The sequence below is a fragment of the Corythoichthys intestinalis genome, chromosome 13 (assembly GCF_030265065.1).
Source record: "Corythoichthys intestinalis isolate RoL2023-P3 chromosome 13, ASM3026506v1, whole genome shotgun sequence".
Lineage (NCBI taxonomy): Eukaryota > Metazoa > Chordata > Actinopteri > Syngnathiformes > Syngnathidae > Corythoichthys > Corythoichthys intestinalis.
The window spans coordinates 19,138,907-19,165,507 of NC_080407.1; the positions used below are offsets into that span (position 1 = coordinate 19,138,907).

General features: G+C 40.5%; 1 protein-coding gene across 1 annotated transcript in view; it reads right to left on the reverse strand.

Moving 5' to 3' along the window:
- tafa5a (TAFA chemokine like family member 5a) overlaps positions 1 to 26,601 on the reverse strand; it is a 356,950-nt gene that overhangs the window by 280,679 nt on the left and 49,670 nt on the right. The gene's annotated exons all lie outside the window — the stretch shown is intronic.

A 26,601-nucleotide genomic window follows, 5' to 3' on the forward strand; every position in this document is an offset into this window, starting at 1 on the left:
GTTTTGGGGAGGTAGGTTCGTGCGTCATCCTTCGTGGCTGGGATGTGGGTTCCACAGCGACCGACGCCGGTCTTGACGTCCCAAGCGCCCGCTATCAACTTGTTATCCTGGCTGGACGAGATGCTACTTGTTTTAGGACAGAGCGCCCTGCTCTTTGTCCTGGAGTGGCCAGGAGAACTAATTGCGAGAGTTGGTGTGTCAATCTTACTCGTGACGCACACGTTGGGCTTCTGTGATAAGATGGCGTTGTGTATCTATTCTGCTTCTTTTCATTAAACTATGATGTGAGTGCTATTTATTTTATATTAGGTGTGTTAGAATAGTACAAACAGTCCTACAGTGCATATGAGAAATGATACTATTCCCTGATTGATTATATTACGTGTGTTAAAGTAATGCAAACAGTTAGATGGTGCCTACGAGAAACGGTACAATCTTTTTCATTCCCCCTCATGAGCCCCGACAGGGCTGATAAGGTGATTCACTTTACTGTGTCAAAGGGCATGGAGTGAAGTCTGCCTAAACTATAGTTTTATGCTTTACTATAATGACTGTGAGAGACTAATGCAAACAATTATATGGTGTGTGCGAGAACAGTACCTATTAGGGTTGTTCCGATCATGTTTTTTTGCTCCCGATCCGATCCCGATCGTTTTAGTTTGAGTATCTGCCGATCCCGATATTTCCCGATCCGATTGTTTTTTTTTTTTTTTTTGCTCCCGATTCAATTCCAATCATTCCCGATAATTTTTCCCGATCAGATACATTTTGGCAATGAATTAAAAAAAAAAAAATGAATAAAACTCGGACGAATATATACATTCAACATACAGTACATAAGTACTGTATTTGTTTATTATGACAATAAATTCTTAAGATGGCATATACATTATCAACATTCTTTCTGTGAGAGAGATCCACGGATAGAAAGACTTGTGACTTTGTATATTGTGACTAAATATTGCCATCTAGTGTATTTGTTGAGCTTTCAGTAAATGATACTGTAGCCATGCACAAATGCATGATGGGAAGTGGAACCATGACTGTGCGTAGTGCTACCAATTGATATATCTTCTCTGCGTTGGGAAGAAACACAAGGTGTTAAGAAAAAGATCAATTGCTACCTTGCTTCCCCACATTGCTTCCCATGATATTTCTAATCGTAGGGAGAGGGATTGTAAGGCTTTAGCCAATTACAAAAAGGCTCCGAAGGCTGCCAAAATTCACTCTACTCATTTTACGCTGCCTTTTATCTCTCTATATAGGTAAAATGGCGCAATTACAGATTGAGCGCGACAATGCGTGAGTGGGTCGTGCAGCGCATATTTTAACGTGATACATTTTTAAAAAAATTAATTACTGCCGTTATAGGAGTAAATTTGATATCCCTACCTTAAGCCCAAACTGAAGACTCAGGCTGAGTGTAACATATTTTGTCTGTAACGTTAAATCCAATTAGAAAACGATTTAATTAAAAAAATATATATATAGTATCTTAAAAAAAAGCATGGCCAATAATTTTTTGCCGATTACGATACTTTGAAAATGACGTGATCGGACCTGACTGATCGACATCCCGATCGATCGGGACATCTCTAGTACCAATTCCCTTCAAAAGTCTTCGGTTCAACTCAGTGCAACATAACGAAACTTGAAAAAATGCCTCCTGCAAATGTCAATACGACAAGTTGACCGATTCGCTCATTTCACCGTCAATCCGAAAAGGGATTCAGCCTCAGACAGATCATCCAATCATCATGCAGATAACCAGAGTGTCCGGGCCGGGCGAGCCCCACCCACAGCATTCAATGGGCGGGATAAACCCAGCCTTTAGCCAATACCTCGTCTAGTTTCGCTGGAGTGAAACAATGCACTCTCAACTCTAAAGTACTGTGAAGCTGCACGCGTGAATGAATGAAAACCAAGCCGCAAAGTAACTAGTGATTAGAAGCTAATTCTGAACAAAGATTGAGCGTGTTGTAGCCTTTATCTAGTCAATGTACACACAAATGTATCCACCTCCATGTATTATCTGAATCATATGCATTTGTTTGAGGCCAATAGCAGCATAAAGACACCTGTCCACCCCATACAATCGGTAAGACTCAAACTTGCAACATGGTTCAACACCAAAGAGCTGTCCAAAGACACGAGAGACAAAATTTTTCCCCTCCACAAGGCTGGAAAGGGCTGTTGAGGAACTGCCAAGCAGCTTGGTGAAAAAAGGTCCATTGTTGGAGCAATCATTGAAAAATTGAAGAAGCTAAACATGACTGTCAATGGTGCAGAATAAACCTAGAACTACAAAACAGGGGTTGGTCAATGACCTGAAAAGAGCTGGGACCACCGTTTCTAAGGTTACTGTTGGTAATACACTAAGATGTCATTGTTTGAAGGTATGCATGGCACAGAAGGTTCCCCTGCCCAAACCAGCACATGTCAAGGCCCGTCTGAAGTTTGCCTACAGTGCTGGCCAAAAGTATTGGCACCCCTGCAATTCTGTCAGATCAAGCTCAATTTCTCCCAGAAAATTATTGCAATTACAAATGCTTTGGTAGTAATATCTTCATTTATTTGGCTTGAAATGAAAAAAAAAAAAAAAAAAAAACACAAAAAAGAATTTAAAAAAAAAAATCATTATAATTTTACACAAAAATCCAAACATTGGCCAGACAAAAGTATTGTCACCCTCAGCCTAATCCTTGGTAGCACAACATTTAGACAATATAACTGCGAATAACCGCTTCCAGTATCCATCAATGCGTTTCTTACAATGCTCTGCTGAAATGTCTGCTGGACCTCTGAGGGAGACTCACACTGGGCCTTACATTATGCAACAAAATTTGTTGGTAGTCTTCAGCCTTCGTAATGCCATGCACACGGTCAAGCAGTCCAGTGCCAGAGGCAGCAAAGCAACCCCAAAACATCAGGGAACCTCCGCCATGTTTGACTGTGGGGACGATGTTCATTTCTTTGAGGGCCTTGTTCTTTTTCCTGTAAGCTCTATGTTCATGCCTTTTCCCCAAAAAGCTCTACTTTTGTCTCACCTGACCAGAGAACATTTTTCCAAAACGTTTTTGGCTTTCTCAGTTAAGTTTTGGCAAACTCCAGCCTGGCTTTTTTATGTTTTGACTCAGAAGTGGGGTCTTCTTGGAACCTACCATAGAGTCCCTTTTCATTCAGACGTTGACAGATAGTACTGGTTGACAATGTTGTACCCTCGGACTGCAGCTTGAACTTGTTTGGATGTTAGTCAAGGTTTTTATCCACGATCCGCACAATCTTTCGTTGAAATCTCGTCAATTTTTCTTTAACGTCCACATCTAGGGAGGTTAGCCACAGTGCCATGGGCTTTACACTTATTGATGACACTGCGCACAGTAGACACAGGAACATTCAGTTCTTTGGAAATGGACTTGTAGCCTTGATATTGCCCATGCTTCCTCAAAATTTTGTTTTTCAAGTCCTCAAACAGTTCTTTGGTCTTCTTTCTTTTCTCCATGCTCAATGTGGTACACAGAAGGACACAGGACTGAGGTTGAGTCAACTTTAATCCATTTTAACTGGCTGCAAGTGTGATGTAGTTATTGCCACCACCTGTTATGTTGCACAGGTAAGTAACAGGTGCCGTTAATTACACAAATTAGACATGCATCACATTATTTTTCAAAGGGTGCCAATACTTTTGTCCGGCCCGTTTTTGGAGTTTTGTGTAAAATGATAATGTTTAAAAAAAAAAATCCCATTTTCCTTTTTTTTTTTTTTTTCATTGCAAGCAAAATAATGATATTACTACCAAAGCATTTGTTATTGCAATCATTTTTTGGGAGAAATTGAGAATTATCTGACAGAATTGCAGGGGTGCCAATACTTTTGGCCACCATTGTATATGTGTGTCTATATCTAGTAGTCCGCGGGTTACGTACGACACCGGAGTCTCGTCCGCCATTTTTTCTCCAGTCGTTTTTTTATTGTCGCGTAAACAGTACCTTATTTGTACCTCACAGTGTCTTGTATTTTTACTGTATAAATATGACGTGTTATATCCTCACTAAACGTGAAGTTATTCAGCTTGGCAGACCGCAAATGAGGCAATTGTGGTTTTTTAAGCTTTTTACTTTTGAGAATTTGTAAAGCTATAACACACATATGTAGCCTAATTTGCATCACAAAAGTATGCTAGCTTAAATGCTATGAATGCTAACATATTTACAATTCTCAAAGCAAATTGCTCACACATAACTTTTTTGTGCAAAAATGACTTCATCATCAGCCATCCATCATCAGCAATATGACAATTATAGCTCCATACATGCAAGAAACAGTGCAACTAAATTTTCAAAGAGATTGAGACAGCTGTTCTTTCTCACTGCTGTAATATCAGACAGCCCTCCGCGAACAGGCGGCCTTGCCCTCCAAACACTCAAAATGCTAATTGGAGCAATCAAACTCTGTGGTTTTGCGAGTGTGAATGGGAATGACGAATGAGGACCTCAAAGATTTGCTGATTAGAGTCAAATGACCCTTCTTTGGATACAAAAGTGATTTGTATCAACTGATCCACCCTTGGTAGTAGGGTTGTTCCGATCATGTTTTTTTGCTCCTGATCCGATCGTTTTAGTTTGAGTATCTGCTGATCTCGATATTTCCCGATCCGTTTGCTCTTTGTTTTGATCCCGATTCAATTCCAATCATTCCCGATAATTTTTCCCGATCATATATATTTTGGCAATGCATTAAGAAAAAAATGAATAACTCTTGGACGAATATATACATTCAACATACAGTACATAAGTACTGTATTTGTTTATTATGACAAATCCTCAAGATGGCATTTACATTATTAACATTCTTTCTGTGAGAGGGATCCACGGATAGAAAAACTTGTAATTCTTAAAGGATAAATGTGACTTTGTAGATTGTGACTAAATATTGCCATCTAGTGTATTTGTTGAGCTTTCAGTAAATGATACTGCAGCCATTTAATTTCTGCCCAAATGCATGATGGGAAGTGCTACCATGACTGTGCGTAGGGGCACCAATCGATATATCTTCTCTGCGTTGGGAAAGAACATAGGGTGTTAAGAAAATGATCAACTCCTACCTTTCTTCCCCACAATGCCTCCCATGTTATTTTTAATTACTGAGGGAGGTATTGTAAGGTTTTAACCACATAAAAAATGGCTCCAAAGACTGTTAAAATTCTCTCTACTCAATATACGCTGCCTTTTAGCGCTATCTACAGATAAAACAGCGTCTTTATAGATTGAACGCGACAATGCATGAATGGATCGTGCAGCGCATGCGTTAGTTATTTAACATGATTAATTAAAAAAATTTAATTACCGCCGTTAACACAATAAATTTGATAGCCCTACTTTAAGCCAAAACTACTCTGGATGAGTGTAAGACATTTTGTCTGTAACGTTAAATACAATTAGAAAACGATTAAAAAAAATATATATATATACATTAAAAAAGGGCATGTCCGATATTTTTTTGCCGATTCCGATACTTTGAAAATGACATGATCGGACCCGAATGATCGGGACATCTTTACTTGGTAGTTCTAGTGTAAGCAGGGGACCCTTATGTGCCATGCATTATTTCAAACCATGATGTCTTAGTGAATTACCAACAGCAACCTTGGAAATGGTGGTCCCAGCTCTTTTCAGGTCATTGACCAACACCTGTCGTGTAGTTCTGGGTTGTTTCTTCACCTTTCTTAGGATCATTGAGACCCCATGAGGTGATATCTTATATGGGGCTCGACTCCGATTGAGATTGACTGACATTTTTAGCAATTGCTCATTAGCCCTATTCAGCCTTGTGGAGGTGAACACTTTTGTCTCTGGTGTCTTTGGACAGCTCTTTGGTGTTGACCATGTTACAAGTTTGAGTCTTTCGTAAATAAAACAATACACATCCATCCTCTACAACAACAACAAAAAAACTTTCAAAAGTATATAAAGCCTTCTCATGTAGCAACTCTACTTATCTACCAATCGAAAAATGGAATAACAAACTTTCAGTAACATTAGATTATAACTATTGGTCCAACATCTGTAAAAATACATTTACAATGACAAAGAATAAGAACCTTCAATTTATATAGTTCAAAATACTGCACAGATGGCATATTACTCAATCTAAAATGTACAAAATGGTGTGCTCCCAATCAGATAAATGTACAAGCTGCAACGAAGATACTTCAGACACATACCTTCATGCTCTTTGGCAGTGTAAACCAGTGCAAGAGTTTGGGTCACAGGTAACGAAGAAACTCTCTTTCCTGTTCAACAGCAGGATTCCATTGTCTCCAACTCTTTGTCTGCTTGGCGATCTGAATACAGTGAATATCTTTAACCATCAAGCCCGTCCGCTACTAGCAAGTTTAACGATAGCCAAAAAACAATATTGTTGAATTGGAAAAATGTTGTCGCGTGGCGTCTCTGCTCGTCGGCGTGGCCGTTACGTGCTTGGTGGGGCTAGCGTGGGGCGGCGTAGGGTCGGTTGCCAAGGGGCTTACACACACGATTCCTGGGTTCTAGATCACAGAGCCGATTTGTGTACACACTACCTGATGGGGGAAAATATTACATTATGCCTTTGTGATGTATGATTGCTTCTGTGACCTAGATTGTAACAACTTCTATTGTTTTTTACCTTGAGTTTTATAGTTAGGAGGGAATCTCACGAGATAACTTGTTTTGCACCATAGTCCCATAGTTAGGAGGGAATCTCATGAGATAACATGTTTTGATTGTTTCTTACACACCTGGGTTCCATAGTTAGGAGGGAATCTCACCAGATAACTTGTTTTGATTGTTTCTTACACGCCTGGGTTCCATAGATAGGAGGGAATCTCACGAGATAACTCATTTTGCACTCATAATATTTACTGTGGGAACACAACATCTGCTACCGGACGGCGCAACCTTGGAACCACGCAAAGAAAAGCCCCTTTTTCGAGGGGCTGAACCAAAAGTAGCTTTGTCATTAGACGGGTCCGCGCCGCCTGGGAGCGGATGTTGGCCGTCTCCGCCCCCGTGTGGCGCGTTCCTACAAAAACCGGGCATTTCTGGGCGACCAGTGAAGTCCGCCAGCGGGTCACGTACGGATCGCCTGGCTTTGTTCCTTCGCCGCCTTACCGGAGCGTTAGCTCCTGCTCATTTGTCACGGTAAGGGATTTTCATTGCTAACGGACACCTGGTTGTGCTGTAACGTAGCGCGGGGATTCTGGGATTGACAAACTCAAATCTAGCGTCATTGTTACCCTTGTTATGCTTGTTTTTGATGCTTGTTGCTTGCTCTTGTGGGGTTGTAATCAATAAATTTAATTTATTCTGCATTTTCTAATCAATAAACATTGTCTATTGAGCAAAAGTGTGCCTGTTACTGATTCACCGCGAACCTGGAAATTTCGGAAAACACTACCCCTCTCAATCACTTAGCTTATAGACTCCCCCACCCCCGTCCCCCTCTTTTCCTGGTCAACAGGCCCCCCCACATGGTATCAACCATAAATACATCTAGCTGACGATAGCACCAACATATTAGTAGTTAGTGTAGACATTCAATGTATTTCTTGCTGTTGTTTGTGTTTCTTTTCTTTCTTCTCTTGTGTTTCTTTTCTTCTGTTCCCCCATGACCCCTTCTTGTTCGGTGCTTCATCATAATAAACGAGGTATGTTGAATGATCACAATGGGAGTATGTCAGACTCTCAATGTGAAACATTAAAACTGTTCACATACTTATTTTCTTCACTGTATTACATCTATTTGGATGTATAAATCAAGAACGAAGAAAGGGATTATTATTAAACTAGAAACTGCAATTTCGGGAGAAATTCTGATCTTTGCCATGTGGTGATACAGATCTTAGCCCCAGCCTAGGTTGGTTTGGGGACAATTCAGGGACAATATCAGGTCACTTCCTGTCTATTTGGGGACATTTATGGGACCTGGAATAATGATATCAGGTCATTTGGGAACATTTGGGGGCGTGGCCTAGTCATAACAGGTCATTTGGGAACATTTAGGGGGCGTGGCCTGATCATATCAGGTCATTTGGGAACATTTAGGAGGCGTCGCCTGATCATATAAGGTCATTTGGGAACATTTGGGGGCGTGGCCTGATCATATCAGGTCATTTAGGGGCGTGGCCTATTGATATCTGGTTATTTCCTGTTGATTTGGGGACATTGTTTTTTTGCCATTGAAAATGAATGGGAAAACATTTGGACATTCATAGCCGTCAATGGCATCCAAGCACATTGGCATCTATACAATGGAGAAACATGCCCGTCAATGGCATTAAACAAAGTAAATGCCATGAGAAATGAATGGGAAATTCGGACGTCCAGGGCAGTCAATGGCAGCACCCCCTATAAGCGTCAGTGGAATCAGGGACGTTTGGGGGACACGTCCTATTGATATCTGGTCATTTTCTGTTGATTTGGGGAAAATTTTTGGACGTCCATGGCCGTCAATGGCATCGACATCCATATAGTCAATTGAATCCAAGTACATTTGCATCAATAGATTCGACATGCATGGCCGTCAATGCCATCAATGCAATGTAAATTCCGTTGAAAATCCCATTGGAAGTGAATGGGAAATGTTCCCATTAGAAATGAATGGGAAACTTTTTGGCAAATTTCCGGGGAACCGTATATTTTTCCCAAATTCTGTATACAATCTTTATGCCGCTCACGGTCCCGGAATTTTTGATGTCCAAATTATGTGATTTGGTCAAAAATTGTAGGACAAGTAGCGTTTTGAAATTTTTTTTAAAAATCAGAAAATCGCCGTTTACAGGCGAACGGAAAATTTTTCGGGGCCGTTTGAAAAAAAGCCTGTGTCGTGCGAAAATTCCGGACGTTTCGATACTTGAACGGTGCCGATCGGCGCAGCGGTTCGGGCTGTTGCAGAATAGTTGCAGAGTTGCAGAATAGCATTATCTGGCTTTGCCAAAAAGGCAAAGACCAGATAACTAGCAGGATATGTTTGTAATTTCAAAAATCTGACATATACCATTCGAATATTTTTAATGCTAAGCCTGACATGAAGCTCTTACAGCATTACATTTAATGTCTCCGCAACCCACTTTAAAGCACAAAAGCTCCTTATTTAATGTACTGTATATCTCAGCGCATACAATGCCGACCTTACAGTAAGCACGCAACTTCACCCGGGAGCTCAAATGCTTTTTTTTGGGTGACAGCTCTGGTCCCTTCCCAGCGTCTTTTCAATAAAGAAGCTTCAGGGGAGTTCAGGAGGAGCAGAAAATAGAGTGAGCATTCAATTCTGCTTGAATCATCCCAGGGTTTGTGTGCTTACCCCCGATGAAAGGCGGAGTGGAAAAGGCGATCTATGGCTTATTTAAAGGCTGCACAATCCAAATTGCGCCTAAATTTTACATGCCCACCAGGGAGATGAACTGCGCTTTGCATAGAGAACACGTTACTAAGTGTTGTTGAGCGACTTGTTGACCTGCTGGTCTCAGGCTGAGGTCGGGGGGGTCACACGTACACAAATTATGCACATTGAAGGGGAAAAGATTAAGTTTGTCCCAGTAAGAAGGCATAGAGGAAGTTACTCAGGGCTCAAGTGACATTAAGAACATACTGTACTGTATTAAGAGTGGCCATTTAATTAAAGTCTTTAGGTATAGCGCGTGATATCATCTGCTTAATGCACTATTTTACCTTACATTTAAACTAGGGTGATAAATCTGAGTGCATTCTCCATTAACGGAAGCAAAGCCACTTTAGACTGGAAGTGCCTTCATCGCAAAAGATGGATGTGAATGTATATCAAAATATGCATCTGTTTGCATGCGAATCAATTTTATGACCCTGCTTAAGTACAAATAAATCGAATGTGCAATTGTGTTGACATTCGATAGATACATCTACACAAGAAAAACACATTTTTTATTATTTTTTTTAACCCGTCCTGTTCAGGTGTTTGACACGGAGAATGGAAGTCTAAGTGTCTGGTTGGTCCGAACAGTTTTAAGGTTTCACTTTGAGAGTGATCATTCAACATACCTCATTTATGATGACAAAGCAGCGAACAGGAAGGGCTTATGGTGGAACAAAAGAAAAGAAACACAAACAACAAGAAATACATTGAACACCTACACTAACTATGAATATGTTGGTGCTATTGTCAGGTAGATGTATTTCCATTTGACACCATATGGGGGGGTCTGTTGACCAGGTAAATAAGGGCATTGGGGTGGGGGAGTCTATAAGCCAAGTGATTGGGAGGGGTGGCGTTAGGCCTGTCGCGATAACAAATTTTAGTGTGTGATAATTTATCTCATAAATTATTGCGATATGCGATATTATTGCGCCCCCCCAATATTATTATTATTATTTTTTAAAACCAATTTACAACTAGAAACTGCAATTTCTGGAGAAATTACTCTGGGTCTTTCCTGTGTGGCTATACAGATCTTAGCCCTACCCAGGGCTATCAATAGAATGGACAAACATGCCCGTCAATGGTATTAAACAAAGTAAATGCCATTAGAAATGAATGGAAAATTTGGACGTCCATGGCCATAAATGGCAGCACTCTCCATAAGCGTCAATGGAATGAGGGACGTTTGGGGGACACGTCCTATTGATATCTGGTCTTTTCCTGTTGATTTGGGGCCTTTTTTTTTTTTTTGCCATTGAAAATAAATGGGAAAAATTTGGACGTCCATGGCCGTCAATGGCAGCACCCTCCATAAGCGTCAAAGGAATAGGTGAAGACTGGGGGACACGTCCTATTGCTCTCTGGTCATTTCCTGTTGATTTGGGGACATTGTTTTATTTTTTTGCCATTGGATAAATGGGGAAAATTTGGACGTCCATGGCCGTCAATGCCAGCACCCTCCATAAGCGTCAATGGAATAGGGGAAGTTTGGGGGACACGTCCTATTAATCTTTGGTCATTTCCTGTTGATTTGGGGACATTGTTTTTTTTTTTTTTTGCCATTGAAAATAAATGAGAAAAATTTGGACGTCCATGGCCGTCAATGGCATCTATTCACATATGCGTCAATGAAATCCAAGCAATGTAAATTCCACTGGAAATCCCATTGGAAGTAAATGGGAAATTTTGCCATTAGAAATGAATGGGAAAGTTTTTGACAAATTTCCGGGGAACCGTAAATTGTGTGATTTGGTCAAAAAATTGTAGGACTAGATACATTTTGAAACTTTTTTTTTTTTAAATGGAAAATTGCGGTTTATGGGCGGACGGAAAATTTTTCGGGGCCGTTTGAAAATTTCCCTGCGTCACGCGAATAGAATAAGATGAAAAATAAAAGATAAATAAATAAAGGAAGAAATAAGTAAGCTAAAGTTGCAGAACAACACTATCTGGCCTTTCCCAGAGGGAAAGCCCCAGATAATAACACAGAGACAATACAGTATCAAGTACAGTCATTTAAAAGTGATAAATGTTTACTCTTAAATTCAAAAATACTTTTTAAGAAATCACAACTAAAAACAATAGACCATGCCTCTTTAGTAAAAGACAACAATATTAGTACCGCACAGAAATACAGAAGAAATAAAATGTATTTTTCAAGAAAAAAAAAAAAAATTGCACTTAATAACTTCAGCATTTAGGCAAATGAAAACTTTTCCCCTCATAGCTTCTGCTATGGCTTTCCATGTGTAATATTCTGATTGGCTGTTTTCCGAGGCAGCCTGAAGCGCACGCATCAGTGATGTTGTTTTGTTCATGTGACGCGGCACAGCCTGCCGAGAGCCACAGTTTGAGGAAGTGTTGTTAGCGCCGTGTGTTAATAAAAAAACAAAGCTGTCAGCATGTCGTGTGTTTGATATCATTGCCAGAAAAACGCATATAATAAGACACCATGCAACTTACTTTTTAATGTTGTTCTTATAATGATGATATGCTGCATCATAAATCACTTTGTGACTTTCCACCTCCATGATGGAGCGTTCTTCGTCCATGTTCGCTGGTTAAACCGTGAATAAGCAACTGGGCTGTTGACTCCAGGCCCGGCTCCGCCCATTTTGACGGATGCCGAGCCGGCAAAAATAAAAAATAGCCTAAACCTTCCAGCGGGCGCCGGCACGCCGGAGATGGTCTGCAGTCAATCCGGAGCACTGACGCGGCCGGTATACGTCGAACAATAGGATATAATGGGAACGGATTGGCTCCGGCGCTATTTTTTGCCGGACCCGCAACGAAGATGCATTTTGCGTAGTTGGTAACAAGGGAGCCGAACTTTTAACAGCACGTCTGCCGCACGTACGCAGTGGAAAATTTACCGCCTTCATTTTCATTTACCGTGCGATAAATGGAATTATTGCATGTTGCGACAGGCTTAGGTGGAGTATACACAAATCAGCTCTGTGATCTAGAAATCAGTAATCGTGTGAATCCCTTGTGAGTGTAAACCCGTCGGCAACCGACCCTACGCCGCCCCATCGACAATCCTGGCATCGGGGCTCCCCACACCCGAGCGCGCCACATAACATCCAGCCGCGCGCAAGCCCCACCAAACACGCGACAGCCACGCAGACAAGCGGAGATGCCACTCGGGCGCCACCCGTGGGCCACGGGCGCCACCTCTGGCCACCCAGCCAGCCCGGGGAGGGGCAGCGCAGCCCATCCCTCCTCCAACAGCGCAGCAGGCCACCTGCGCCCCCATTAAACGGCCTTCAGGGATGGGAAGAGGGGACGCACCACCAACCCCACGCCCACCCCCGTCCGCCCACCCGGCCCACGAGCCACAGCCGCAGCCCCCCAACCGGCACAGCATTCCACGGGACCCCCAACAGCCCACCAAGCGCAGGGTAGGGCAGGGTCCCACGCCGGAGCAGGCAACACCCATTCGATACACTGATGTCAAACGAGCGACCCACGACAGGGCGGATACCCTTGCAGAGAACAGAGGAAAAGGCGGAAGCAGGAGAACATCGAGGAGCCGCCGGGGAGCCCCGACCTCCCCCCTCTCCCACAGCCTAGGCAGAGGGGAGGCCACGCCCCAGGAGCCACACCATCGAGGAAAAGTGTGGGCCCCACCTACCACCCTATTATTGTGGCTGCCATGTCCCTGGCTGGCAGCCATTACCCAGCACCGTGATGGGACTGTGTGGGGAGGGTAGTGCAGTGTATGCATTAAAATAGGAGAGCTCGGCTTGGGGCAGTGGGACCACAATTTTTTTGACACAATATTTTGATGACACCACACAAAGTTAAAGGTAAAATTAATGGAACTTCTCGTTGCATTGGATGATTATAGCTGTGATTAAAGTTTTCTGCGGCAACCCGACGGGAAATAGCGACAAGCTTTTAAGAATGTCTACTTCCCAGTGGCCTCTGCGGGCTTTGACTAATTAGGTAATTACACTGGTGTGAGTGCGCGGGATTGATCCACCCACAAACTATCCCTCAAGTCATGTTTATTTATTCTGTCGACATTTAACAATTGTTTAGATGTCTATGACAGTTATCATAAAAGATAGCCTTGTGCTTTAATTAGGCAGACTAATTGAGAATAAAGCAGCTATTGATTAACGGTAGGGTGTCAAGTGATATTTCCTTTGGGGATTAGAATACGTAATGTGCATTGTGTGGCACCCAGTAATCGTTAGATACTATATTAGTCATGATCAATGTTGTTAATAACGGCGTTAAGAGTATAACGGCGCTACTAACAGCGTTATTTTTGCCAGTAGTGAGTAATCTAATTACCCTAATTTTCACACTTTAAGCCGCCACCCACCAAATTTGACAGAAAAATAACATTTGTTCATAGATAAACCGCACTGGGCTATAATCTGCAGTTGTCCTTATAGGATATTTAGCACAGAACAATTAATTTTGATTGTTATTTACATCTGTAGTGCTGCAATGCATGCTAGGAGGCATGTTGGAAAACAAAGGTGTTGACAGCAGGTGGCAGCAGAGCTGGACTGTCTCCCCTAAGAGAGCAGTGATGGCTGAATAACACTTCTTGAAGCAATGATGGTGGTTCATGGTGGTTCATTTGGTCTTATGACACTCGTATAATGTCGTTGTCAAATAAGGGTTTACTGGGTAATGTCTTTTGGTGTAAATATCCCATAATACAGCTGCAGCTTAGTCCAGTGCAGCTTATCTATGGGCAAATGCAGTTTTCCTGCCAAATTTGTTGGTTGGCGGCTTATAGTCAGGTGCGCCTTATAGTTTGAAAATTACGGTAACTCATTTCAAATGGCTGAATCCAGCTCCTCCCTGTTAAGACCAACATAAGCTGTTTTTTTAGTGCATTCGTAATGTGGTTTTTAGGTATATTTAGCTAATCTTTGAGGGAATATGTGTTTGAGCCATTTGTTAAGAGCATTGTAAAAAACAAACAAACAAAAAAGTTAGCATTTTACAGCATTTAAGCTAGCGGACTTTTGCTATGTAAGTTAACTAGTTCTTTTGTTGTACTTACTGTGGCTCCTCATTTATTTACAGTATTTTTTATACCGTTTGAGGTTCAGTTCAGGAATTTTTTTTATGTTCCTGATCCGATTATTGGATTATTCGAACTAAGTAGTTCATCGATTAATCGACTACTAAAATAATCGATAGCTGCATCCCTGCATACAAATGTCACAAGGCCAAATAAACCACCATGAAGCTTTAGCTGCAAAGCTTCATTTGGCCATCATTGCTCCCTTGGGGGAAACAGTCAACCTCTGCTGACAGCACTGTTGTCGTCCAACATGCCTCCCTAACATGCATTGCAGCGCTACAGATGTAAATAAAAATCAAATTTCATTTTCTGTGGTAATTATTTCTTCAGTTACTGTTCTGGTTGTTTCATTAATTGCTAGTTATGGTATCTGGTAACAATTTATTTGACGGCGGCATCATAAGACCGTCATAAGATTAAATGAACCACCATGAAGCTTTGAACCAACTGGCTTCAAGAAGCTTCATTTGGCCATCACTGCTCCCTTGAGGGTGACAGGCAACCTCTGCTGTCAACACTAGGGATGTCCCGATCCAGGTTTTTGCACTTCCGATCTGATACCGATACTGGCCGATACCGATACCGGCCTATCTGAGCATTTGTTAAAGTTTAAAGATATTTAGCCTCCTTACTTAGTTGTCATACTCATGTTGAAAAGAGTTTTAGTACTCTTGATAACAACTAGCCAGCTGAATTAGGTGAGTTTGAATAACACACAACAATTGGTAACAAGAAACTGACCTGTTTCTTCAGTGACAAACACAAAACATTATAAATAACAAACAGAAATGGCATAGTCAGTCAGTAAAACGTGCAAATAATATTGTAAACTGTCTTAAAAAAAGCAAAACACACAAACAACCTCAGTGGAAAATCCCACAAATCCCCCAAGCTATTAGATGCTTTTAATGTTTCGTGCATTAGTTACAATAATTGTAGCCTCTCAGGTTTAAATAAACGACTATTTCAGTATCAAGTTAACATTTTAAAACAGTACATAAAATACTCAAGTCCCCATTCTGTATCAGCAGCTTTAAACTACATTCAATTCATTTAATTTTGCGAATCAACTGTTAAAGTTGTTAAAATTGCTCCCGTTATTCCATAATTTCCCTTCTCTCTACTTTCGTCATGTGAAAGTTTTAAAACTGTTTTGAAGATAGATTCAAGTCATGATTTTGCCAATTTAGGAGTATTTTAGATAAAAAGTTAATTAGGTTCGCTTGGAAGGTTCAAGGCCTACTAGGGAAGTCTCCTGCTTTAAGATGGCGGCCGTTTATAACGCATCTAGTTTTCCATACTTCAATGTTGCTAACGCAGTCGAGTCTGTCATCTTGCATCTAGTTCTATATGCATATGATATCTATGATCTACAATAAAACGATGTTGACGTAGTTTGTAGCGGTTGTCAGCAGCAGTCAGGTATTCTTGTGTTTTTTATCCAGCGGCATGAGTTGAGCTAAAGCCGTGAGTTGAGCATTGGCATTACCCGGGTCTATGTGACAAGCATGATGTTTACTCTCGGGACGCAATGCGGTCCGTTTCTCATTGCGTCCCGAAGACTGCGCTGTGTATTAGTTCCGCTTTACTCGACATATTTCAATAATCGGAATTTGGATGTTTGTGAATCGTTCTCGAATCTTCCACGGCCGAATCGCTCAAGGATGTAATGACGGCTGGGCATGTTGTACTGTAGTTCTAAGTGTTGGATGGTGCGTCTTTACTCGTGAGAGATAATGGGTCGTCATCCAAAATGAATTCTTCGGCAATGACTCTTGTTATTCCCTGGGCTTTGGGACTGTCGAGTGCCAGTTTGTCACGCAAAGCAAAAGTTTCTGCCAGTGTTAGTTGTGTAGGACCTTTCTTTTTGTCTTCGGTTTTCTGAACATACTCCTTATATTGTTTGTGGTGGGATTTCGCTAAATGCTTGATTAGGTTGGTTGTACTAAAACTTCTTACAGCTTTACCACCATGCTTGACTTTATTGTGGCATATGTTGCACTCTGCCTCTTCGTCTTTGTCGTCCTTTAAGGTGAAATGATCCCACACAGCTGACATTTTTACCGATAAAGTCTCTCGGTAAATTGGGAGACGGTAATGTAAATGTAGTGTGTTGAAGGTGTGCCGTAAAATGCGGACCGGATCTTAGGGAAACCGAAGCAAAAACTGGAATGGATTATGTACGTCGGTGCGCTGGAAAATGCGGACCGGACTTTGAAAAAAAACTGGATCGGACGTCTGGATCGGAATTGTTCCCTGTCGGCCGATCCGATACCGATGCACATTTTTTGGCCCATATCAGCGTCCGATCCGATCCAAATATCGGATCGGGACATCTCTAGTCAACACTGTTGTCGTCCAACATGCCTCCTAGCATGCATTGCAGCTCTACAGATGTAGATAATAATCAAAATTCATGTTCTGTGCTAATAATTTCTTCAGTGACTGTTCCAGTTGTTTCATTAATTGCTAGCTATGGTATTTGGTAGCACTTTATTTGACAACGGCGCCATAAGACTGTCATTAGACAATCATAGTTATGACATGACACCGTCATTAGCATTAATGAATGCTTATAACAGATGTCATTTAGTGTTATCCAGCAAATTATGTCACTTTTGAATGGATGTAAAACATCCGAGCTGGATATAAACGGAGTTAGTGACATAATTTGCCGGATGACACTTAACAACATCTGTCATAAGCATTGAGTATTGCCCATGATAGTGTCATGTCATAATTATGACGGTCTTACGACGGTCTTATGACAGTCTTATTAGGCTGCTGTCAAATAAAGTGTTACCAAATATAACTAGCAATAAAGAACCATTAAGTAACTGAATAAATAATTAGCAAAGAACATGAATTTTGATGGTTATTTACATCTGTAGCTCTGCAATGCATGCTAGGAGGCAAGTGTTACCTATTAACCTAAAAAAAAAATTGCCACACTGGACTATTAGCCGCAGGATTCAAAATGAAGAAAAAAAGTAGCGTTTTATAGTCCTAAAATTATGGTATCAGTTGGTATTTGCACATCATCAAATCATCACAATCGAAAACGCACAATAAACAATACAAAAAGTGTTATATATAGGTGCTGCTTCTGTGGATGTTTCACAATAATCACATAAGAGATATATGACACCTTTTTTATCATGGAAGCCCAACGTGTGCGTCATGCAACTGACTGACCAAGACTGACGCTGACGAGGCAAGACATTTACAAGCCCATGTCTGCACCACCAACTCCGGCAATCAGTTCTTCCGGACAGTCCAGAACAAATGGTCGGACATCTTGTCTCGACAAGGAACATTTGATAAGGAGGAACCCGGGACCGATAAGTGAACTCTCAGCACTCACATAGTGCTGTGGTGGCAAAATCCACAACCCTCGTTGCCCTGACAATAGTAACTCCCAAATCCTCCTGTCCAATCCACAAACAGACAATAATCCTGAACAACGCCCAAACACACCCTTCTGCCCACAGTCTGCCCGGCAAGAGCCTTCAAAAAGACAATGTTTAACTAATCGTTGTCATTTTTTCTTGGAAACCTTTTGTTGACTTGTGATATGGAGAGCCTGAACCTTTGCCTGAGTCTGTTTCTGTTTCACCTTGCCGTTTGATCACTGTCGACCTGAATAAATTGTCAACTTGTGCTTCGAAAGCCTTTTTCCGGCTTTCAAAATTGAGTCAGTACAAGGGGTTAAGGCTAAGGTGAACGTGCGGAGTTTGGCCTTTTGGCCGGATTGTCGATTACTCGTCGGCCCGGTTTGTTGGCGCTGCGCCAGCGCGGGTCCGGCGGTTCGGCTGGCATGATTCCGGCAATTTGGCTAAAAGGTCTGATTCCTTCATCATTAATGTTCCTCTCGGGTTCAAATTGAAAGGGATGAACAGATGACAAGTTTATCGAAATTTTCGGACTATAAGCCACTACTTTTTTCCTTAATTTTGAATCCTGTGGCTCATACAGGGTCCCCCCAGGATTGATAAATCTAAATTCAAGACTTTTTAAGACCTTTTTTAATGCCATTTCAACTGAAAATTAATACTTTTCTCCCACCCATTATTTAGATATTGAATCATATTAAAAAAATAAAGCACTGAACATCAAATTTAACCTCAATTACTAAGTGTGTTTGACAAAAGAATGCACATTTATTGAAGATACAATTAACACATTTAAATATAAGGTATTTCAGAATTTTTTTCCCCCAGGATAAAATGGATTTTACACTATCATTGTAAAGTAACTTCAGAAATTACATTTGCAATACAACAGGTTTCCCTTTTAGGAGGACCTAGTCAAGGTGGTAGGTAGGTGATTGTCAAGTTGCCCACCTTAACTGTAAAGTGCTTGCAATTGGCAGTGAAAGTTTAAAAAGCAGCCACTAAATAGCAGTGGTTTACCATTAATTACCACAAAATAAAAAGGCTACACATGACCATTTCCCTTTGTAATCGTTTTTTTCTAATCACATTACAAGAAGTATACAAAACACATGTTAATCCTTTGTTAGCTATTGAAGACATTTCTTTTAATCAGATAGAGAAAATCCATACTCTAATCAAGAAAAACATTTAAATATACCAGGAGGTGTTTTACTATCACCTACATTCTAATTTGCCTATCACCATGCCATGTTATTCAGATCAACGTTACCCCGCACTCGTTCCAATAATAGACAGTGTCAACCGTGTTGTGTATCTGAGAGTGATGGTGAATCTACGACTCCGGTTTATCCATGCTAAGGCTAGTGCACCTGCCAATACCCCATTGAACATGGCTAACTCTTGAGTTAAAACTGCAAAATTCACATTCATTCGAAAGGCAAACCGTGCAGAAATACATTATTGCATCTAACACATTTTAATTGGAGAAAATGGCAACTTACTTTGAAATGTTAAGCAGATCCACTGCCTTCGCATGACCCATAAACTGCGACCCAAAGTATCTGGATGCGACTTGGTCGCGGATCCAATACCTCACATGCTGGTCCAACTGTTTGGACTTGGTTGTCTTGTTGAGGCTTTCGTCTAACATAACAACTAAGGCATCTGAGCAGTTCCATGCGTTAGCACACAGTACTGTGCGACTGCCTGCTGTTTTGATGTTGATGCTAATGATGCTAACGGCGCGCACGCACAAGGTGCAGTGCATCGTAAGAATTCTACGCGTCATCTTTGTTATGGATTAAAAAAAAAAAAAAAAAACTTTGTTACGGATATAATTTAGCTTGCACTGAGATGTTCTTGAAAATTAAAACCACGGTGAAAAAATTCCAGACTTACGACAGCTAATTTAATACTTTTAATACCTTTAGTAATGGAAAACTAAATTCAATGCTTTTTTAATACTTTTAATAACCCGCGGGTACCCTGTCATAGTCCAGTGTGTCTTAATTGTTGATTTATTTGGGTGAATAGGTAACACTTCATTTGACAGTGGCATCACAAGGCTGCCACAATTATGACATGACAGTATAATGGTTATTACTGAATGCTTATGTCATTAGGTATCCTCATGTCACTAACTCCATTTATGTCCAGCTTGGATCTTTTGCATCCATTCAAATGTGAGATAATTTGCCGGATAACACGAAATGGCATTTGTTATATGCGTTCATTAATGTTCATTACAGTGTCATGTCATAATTAGGGATGGGAATCGAAATCCGATTCCAATTCGGAGCCGGTTCCGAGTGTTTCGAGGCCTCGACATCACAATGAAAAAGCCTTAACGATCCCTTTAACGATTCCTAAAGACGCGTATTGCGTCGTGACGTGTCTTGTTGTCCAGACGCATCAAACTAGCATGGCGCCAAGAACCACTCGCTCCAAAGTTTGACTACACTTCACCAGGAAAGCGTGTGAAAATGAAAGGTTAGGACGGGTAAGCACGAGCATTGTAGCCATAAACATAACAATGACAGCACGTAGGTTCAAACGCTCGAAAGTGTGTCTTCACTTCACGAGGAAAAATTACAACAAAGCGACTCGCAGTCATTGCAAGGTGGAGATAACTGCATCGGGAGGGAATAGGACTGCGCTGTCCTCACAGAGAGGCTAAGGCTCAGTCCTGGCTATACAGCTAGCTAAACTCCCAAATTACGATGCAGCAGACGCTGGTGTAATTTGCTGACTTTATTCAACCATCACTTGAAGAGTGAAACTAAGAATAGAAATGAAACAAATCAATTTCGTCCCCAATAACAGACAGGTTTGCATAAACGTAAATCAGCGATGATTAGCTGCTAATAACAGTAATAACAAATGGTTAGCATTCGTTCACTAGCATTAGCACATCGTTCAAACCACTACACAACTGGATTTAAGTGTCCGATCGCGAGTGGAAACACAACAACAACAACACAAAAGATGATACATACAGGCGTTGCCTCTGTAGATATTAACATTAACAAAGAACATAGGCTCGTAGAAGTGTTTCCCTCTCTCGCTAACTCGCTCACTCGCTTGGATGCGGCATTTCTTCTTCGGGTGTAAGCGCGCTCTTCTTCACGTGAGCGCGTTCTTCTTCGCGTGAGGAAGCGCAAGGGCGCCCCCACTTGAGCGTGTAAGCGCCACAAAAACTAAAAGGCATGCATTTCAATGTAATGGTAAATAATACACGTTAACCCAGCGGTTTCCAAACTGCGGTCCGCGGCCCAAATACGGCCCGCCTCCACATTTGGTCCGGCCATTTTGAATTTTTTTAATTTTTTTATCTCAATCGTGTTATTTATTTCCTGGCCTTTTCCTTGAAGAATTCAGAGAGGGTTATTTGGTTATTATCTATTTAATTAATAGTGTTTTTATTATTAATTATTATTATTATTATTATATTATATTATTATTTTTATTTTATTTACTTTTGTTCCGTGAAAAATCCACAGAGGGTTATTTGACTGTGGCTTTCAGAAATGATATTTTTTTTTACATTTACGCACTCCTGCAATCGTCACACTTTTTCTGTTACAAACTGACCCTGGACTCTCATCAGAGAAGGGAAAAGTTATGTGGCCCTCACAGGAAAAAGTTTGGTGACCCCTGCTTTAACACATATTGCCAAAGGCAGAACAACAACCTATCTGCCAATATATACCAATATTTTTTATTTCTATTAGATAAATGTTTCAGTAAAATGTTACACATTCTTGTGTATTTGCCACTTATTGCCACAGTTAACATTGAGGCTTTGGGCCTCTTTTGATCTCGTTGTGAGTTTGTAAGGTTGTGACTTCTGATTAAACAAACTCGATGCCAATCAAAATGTTTGTTCTTCTTTTTCCCCAAATTAGAATCGATAAGAGAATCGATAAAGAATCGAATCGTTAAGCAATATCGATAATGGAATCAGAATCGTAAAAATCCTATCAATTCCCATCCCTAGTCATAATTATGATTATCTAACGACAGTCATTTGGCGCCACTGTCAAATAAAGTGTTACCAAATTAATGAAACAACCGGAACAGTAACTGAAGAAATAATTACCACAGAACATGAATTTTGATTGTTATTCACATCTGTAGCGCCGCAATGCATACTTAGAAGGCATGTTGGACGACAACAGTGTTGGCAACAGGTGGCAGCAGAGGTTCACTGTGATGGCCAAATGAAGCGTCTTTAAGCCAATTGGTTCAAAGCTTCATGGTGGTTCATTTTTCGCAGTGTAGCATTAGTTTTTTGGCTCGTTCATTATTATTACAATACTGTATACTAAAGATAATTCAGAACTCCTCATTACAAGCCTGCGTATCATTGAAATGACTGCAAAAGGCTTATGTGATGGGTAAATTACTGCCTATTGTTGCCCTACTACAAACCATGCTTAATCAACTGATCTCCATCTTAGCCGTGAGGCCTGTCTGGATTTATGAGTGACGCGCAGCAACCGAGGCCGATACCAAATTGACAATAGAAGCAATTTGAAAGAAGGTTGTCCCGTGCGCGTGGCGCACGCGCCCGGTGTTGCCAATTGGGTCCCCGCTGAGACGTCGTAATGAGCTCTTCAAGCCTTGAGAAGCAGGCGCAACTCACATGTTCTGCTGTCATTCCAACAATAGGAGGGTTTATCAGTGCCAAAGCCTCGGGAGGGAAGGAGCGTGAGCAGAGGCTCGAGAGGAGATATTGTGTAAAAAAAGGAGGCGAAGAGTGAGGGAGGCTGAGATAAGCACCAGGATGATGATGTTTCGGCGTGAAGAGTCTGATAAATAATGTTCGGATTTGATAAGATGGCGCCCGGCTGCTAATTTGCTCATCAATCAAAGCATTTGCAAGCCGAGAATAGTCAACGCATGCTAATGAGTGCCAGTAATTCCTGGACATATGGCGGCAGCGGATAGTATACAGCATGTATGGCAGCAGGAGTCAGCTGCCAGCATGAAGAATCAGGTCGGGTATTGTATACGTTCAGTGATCACACGCAGGAAAGCCCTGCGGGGAAACCCATGTGCCAATCATTCACCACCTGTACTGCTCAAAATAGACTTAATATTGGAGGAAAAAGTGTAACGTCACATTTAAAACACGTCGCTCATCAAATGTTATAACTGTGCAACTTGTTTTCTTCAAAGCTTCTATCTAGGGGTGTGGCAATACAGTGGTATGAAAAAGTATCAGAACATTTGGAATTTCTCACATTTCTGCTTAAATCCCCATCAAATGTGATCTGATCTTTGTCAAAATCACACAGATGAAAAAACAGTGTCTTCTTTAACTAAAACCACCCAAACATTTATAGGTTTTCATATTTTAATGAGGACAGCATGCAAGCAATGACAGAAGTGGGAAAAATAAGTAAGTGAAACCTCTGCCTAAGCAGACTTAAAGAGCAATTGAAACTCGGGTTGTTCCTATCATGTTTTTTTGCTCCCGATCCGATCCCGATCGTTTTAGTTTGAGTATATGCCGATCCCGATATTTCCCGATCCGATTGCTTTTTTTTTTTTGTTGTTTTTTTTTGCTCCCGATTCAATTCCAATCATTCCCGATAATTTTTCCCGATCATATACATTTTGGCAATGCATTAAGAAAAAAATGAATAAAACTCGGACGAATATATACATTGTACAAACAGTACATAAGTACTGTATTTGTTTATTATGGCAATAAATCCTCAAGATGGCATTTACATTATTAAAATTCTTTCTGTGAGAGGTTACCACAGATAGAAAGACTTGTCATTCTTAAAGGATAAATGTGACTTTGTATATTGTGACTAAATATTGCCATCTAGTGTATTTGTTGAGCTTTCATGATACTGTAGCCATTTAACTGCCCAAATGCATGATGGGAAATGCAACCATGACTGTGCGTCGTGGTACCAATTGATATATCTTCTCTGCGTTGGGAAATAACCTAGGGTGTTAAAAAAAAAAAAAGATCAACTACTACCTTTCTTCCCCATATTGCTTCCCACGATTATTCTAATCGTTGGGAGAGGGATTGTAAGGCTTTAGCCATTTAAAAATAGGCTCCAAAGGCTGCCAAAATTCAATCTACTCATTTTACGCTGCCTTTTCGCTCTATATACTGTATGGGTAAAACGGCGCCATTATAGATTGAACGCGACAATGCATGAGTGGGTCGTGCAGCGCATGCGTTAGTTGCGTTAAAAATTGTAACGTGATGAATGTAAAAAATATTAATTCTTGCCATTAACGCGATAAATTTTATAACCCTGCCTTAAGCTTAAACTAAAGACTCTGGAAGAGTGTAACACATTATGTCTGTAACGTTAAATACAATTAGAAAACGATTTAATTAAAAAAAATTAGGGCTGTCAAACGATTAAAATTTTTAATCGAGTTAATTACAGCTTAAAAATTAATTAATCGTAATTAATCGCAATTAATCGCAATTCAAACCATCTATAAAATATGCCATATTTTTCTGTAAATTATTGTTGGAATGGAAAGATAAGACACAAGATGGATATATACATTCAACATACGGTACATAAGGACTATTTGTTTATTATAACAATAAATCAACAAGATGGCATTAACATTATTAACATTCTGTTAAAGCGATCCATGGATAGAAAGACTTGTAGTTCTTAATAGAAAAATGAGTTAGAGAAATTTTATATTAAAACCCCTCTTAATGTTTTCGTTTTAATAAAATTTGTAAAATTTTCAATCAAAAAATAAACTAGTAGCCCGCCATTGTTGATGTCAATAATTACTTACTCAATGCTCACGGATGCCTATAAAATCAGTCACACCCAAGCGCCAGCAGAGGGCGGCAAAACTCCATAAAACACAACAAGTGAGCGTTTCAATGTGTACTGTCATTTAAAACTCTCTGAGCGGGGCATCTGCGTTAATTGCGTCAAATATTTTAACGTGATTAATTTAAAAAATTAATTAACGCCCGTTAACGCGATAATTTTGACAGCCCTAAAAAATATATATATATATTAAAAAAAGGCATGTCCAATATTTTTTTGCCGATTCCGATACTTTGAAAATGACGTGATCGGACATCTCTAATTGAAACCAATTTTTACCCAACAATTTCAGTCAGGTGTGTGCCCAATCACTGATGAGTGGTTTAAAGCTGCCCTGCCAACTATAAAACACACACCTGGTAAGAATAGTCTTGATGTGCATCATGGCTCAGTCAAAGAGCTGTCTGAAGACATGCGATCAAGGATTGTTGATTTGTATAAAGCTGGGAAAGGATACAAAACCATCTCTAAAAGTCTGGAAGTTCATCCATCGACAGTCAATAAAGTTGTTTACAAATGAAGAGAATTTGGCACTGTTGTTTCCCTCCCAAGGAGTGGCCGTCCACAAAGATGACGCCAAGAGTTCAGCACAGAATACTCAGAGAGGTAAAAAAGAACCCTACCGTGTCTGCTAAAGACTTCTAAAGAAATCTCTGACACAGTCCAATATCTCTGTGGACACCTCAACTATATGTAAAACTATGAACAAGAACGGTGTTCATGGGAGGACTCCGCGGAGGAAGCCACTACTGTCTAAAAAAAATGTTGTCGCTCGTTTAATGTTCGCAAAAGGCACTTGAACCCTCCACAGAAGTTTTGGCAAAATCTTTTGTGGACTGATGAAACCAAAGTTCAATTGTTTTGGAGTAACACACGTCCTGTGTGGAGGAAAATTGGAACAACTCACTAAGATCAACACCTCATCGCCACCGTGAAGCATGGTAGAGGGACTGTCATGATTTGGGGCTGTTTTGCTTCCTCAGGGCCTGGACAACTTGGAATCATTAATGGTAAAAGGAATTAAAAAGTTTATCAGGTATACCGTGGTATGAAAATGTTATTGTTTCAAAATCACAAAAATTTTCTGTCATACTATCCCTACGATATTTGCTATTTTTGATGTCCCAAAAATGTAGAGAGAAATCCTTCGCTTGCAGCTGCAAGACTCAACCCTCCCTCACCGGTTGTTGCTCAGTGTCAGTGAGTCAGCTGTGCAACACGATGACTGGAGGAGGAGAAACTCCTGAACTTTTTTCCCCTATCTAAGAAAATAAAGTCGCCGGTATGGGAATACTTCGGCTACAGAATTGTTAAAGACGGCCGCGGCTTAGAAACGGAGGGCCAACCGACATGTTTGGCTGCCGAGGAGGCAGTACCTCCATATGATTTTACACTTATGCAAAATTAAAGGTTAGTAAACACTAGCATGAATGTTTCCCCGCATGAAGTACTTCTACTTCATTACATTCCACCACTGATTGTCATATCGCCATAGTGTGAGATACAGTTTTGTCATCCATTTTGTAAAAACAATTGCTAATAACCTGACTTTTAATTATTCAATTGGTTTCAGGAATGGTTCATTTGAAATCTAAGACCCTCCCAAATTATGTTGAATGTACAAAAATATATTTGTTTCACTGAAGAAAGATTTATCATTTAATGAAGACATAAAGGTCAAATTTTGGCAAGACAAAAGGTTTGTCGCCTACAGAAATTAGTGTGAAAATTGAACAAAAAAATGTATTTTAAATACAAAAATATGTTACGTAACATAAGCGAATTAAGTAGTGGTGCTGTGAGATCCAAATTTAATATTTTGTATGACTTCCATTGGCTTCGGCAAGGATTCATACAATTTATTGATGAAGTCATCAGGAAC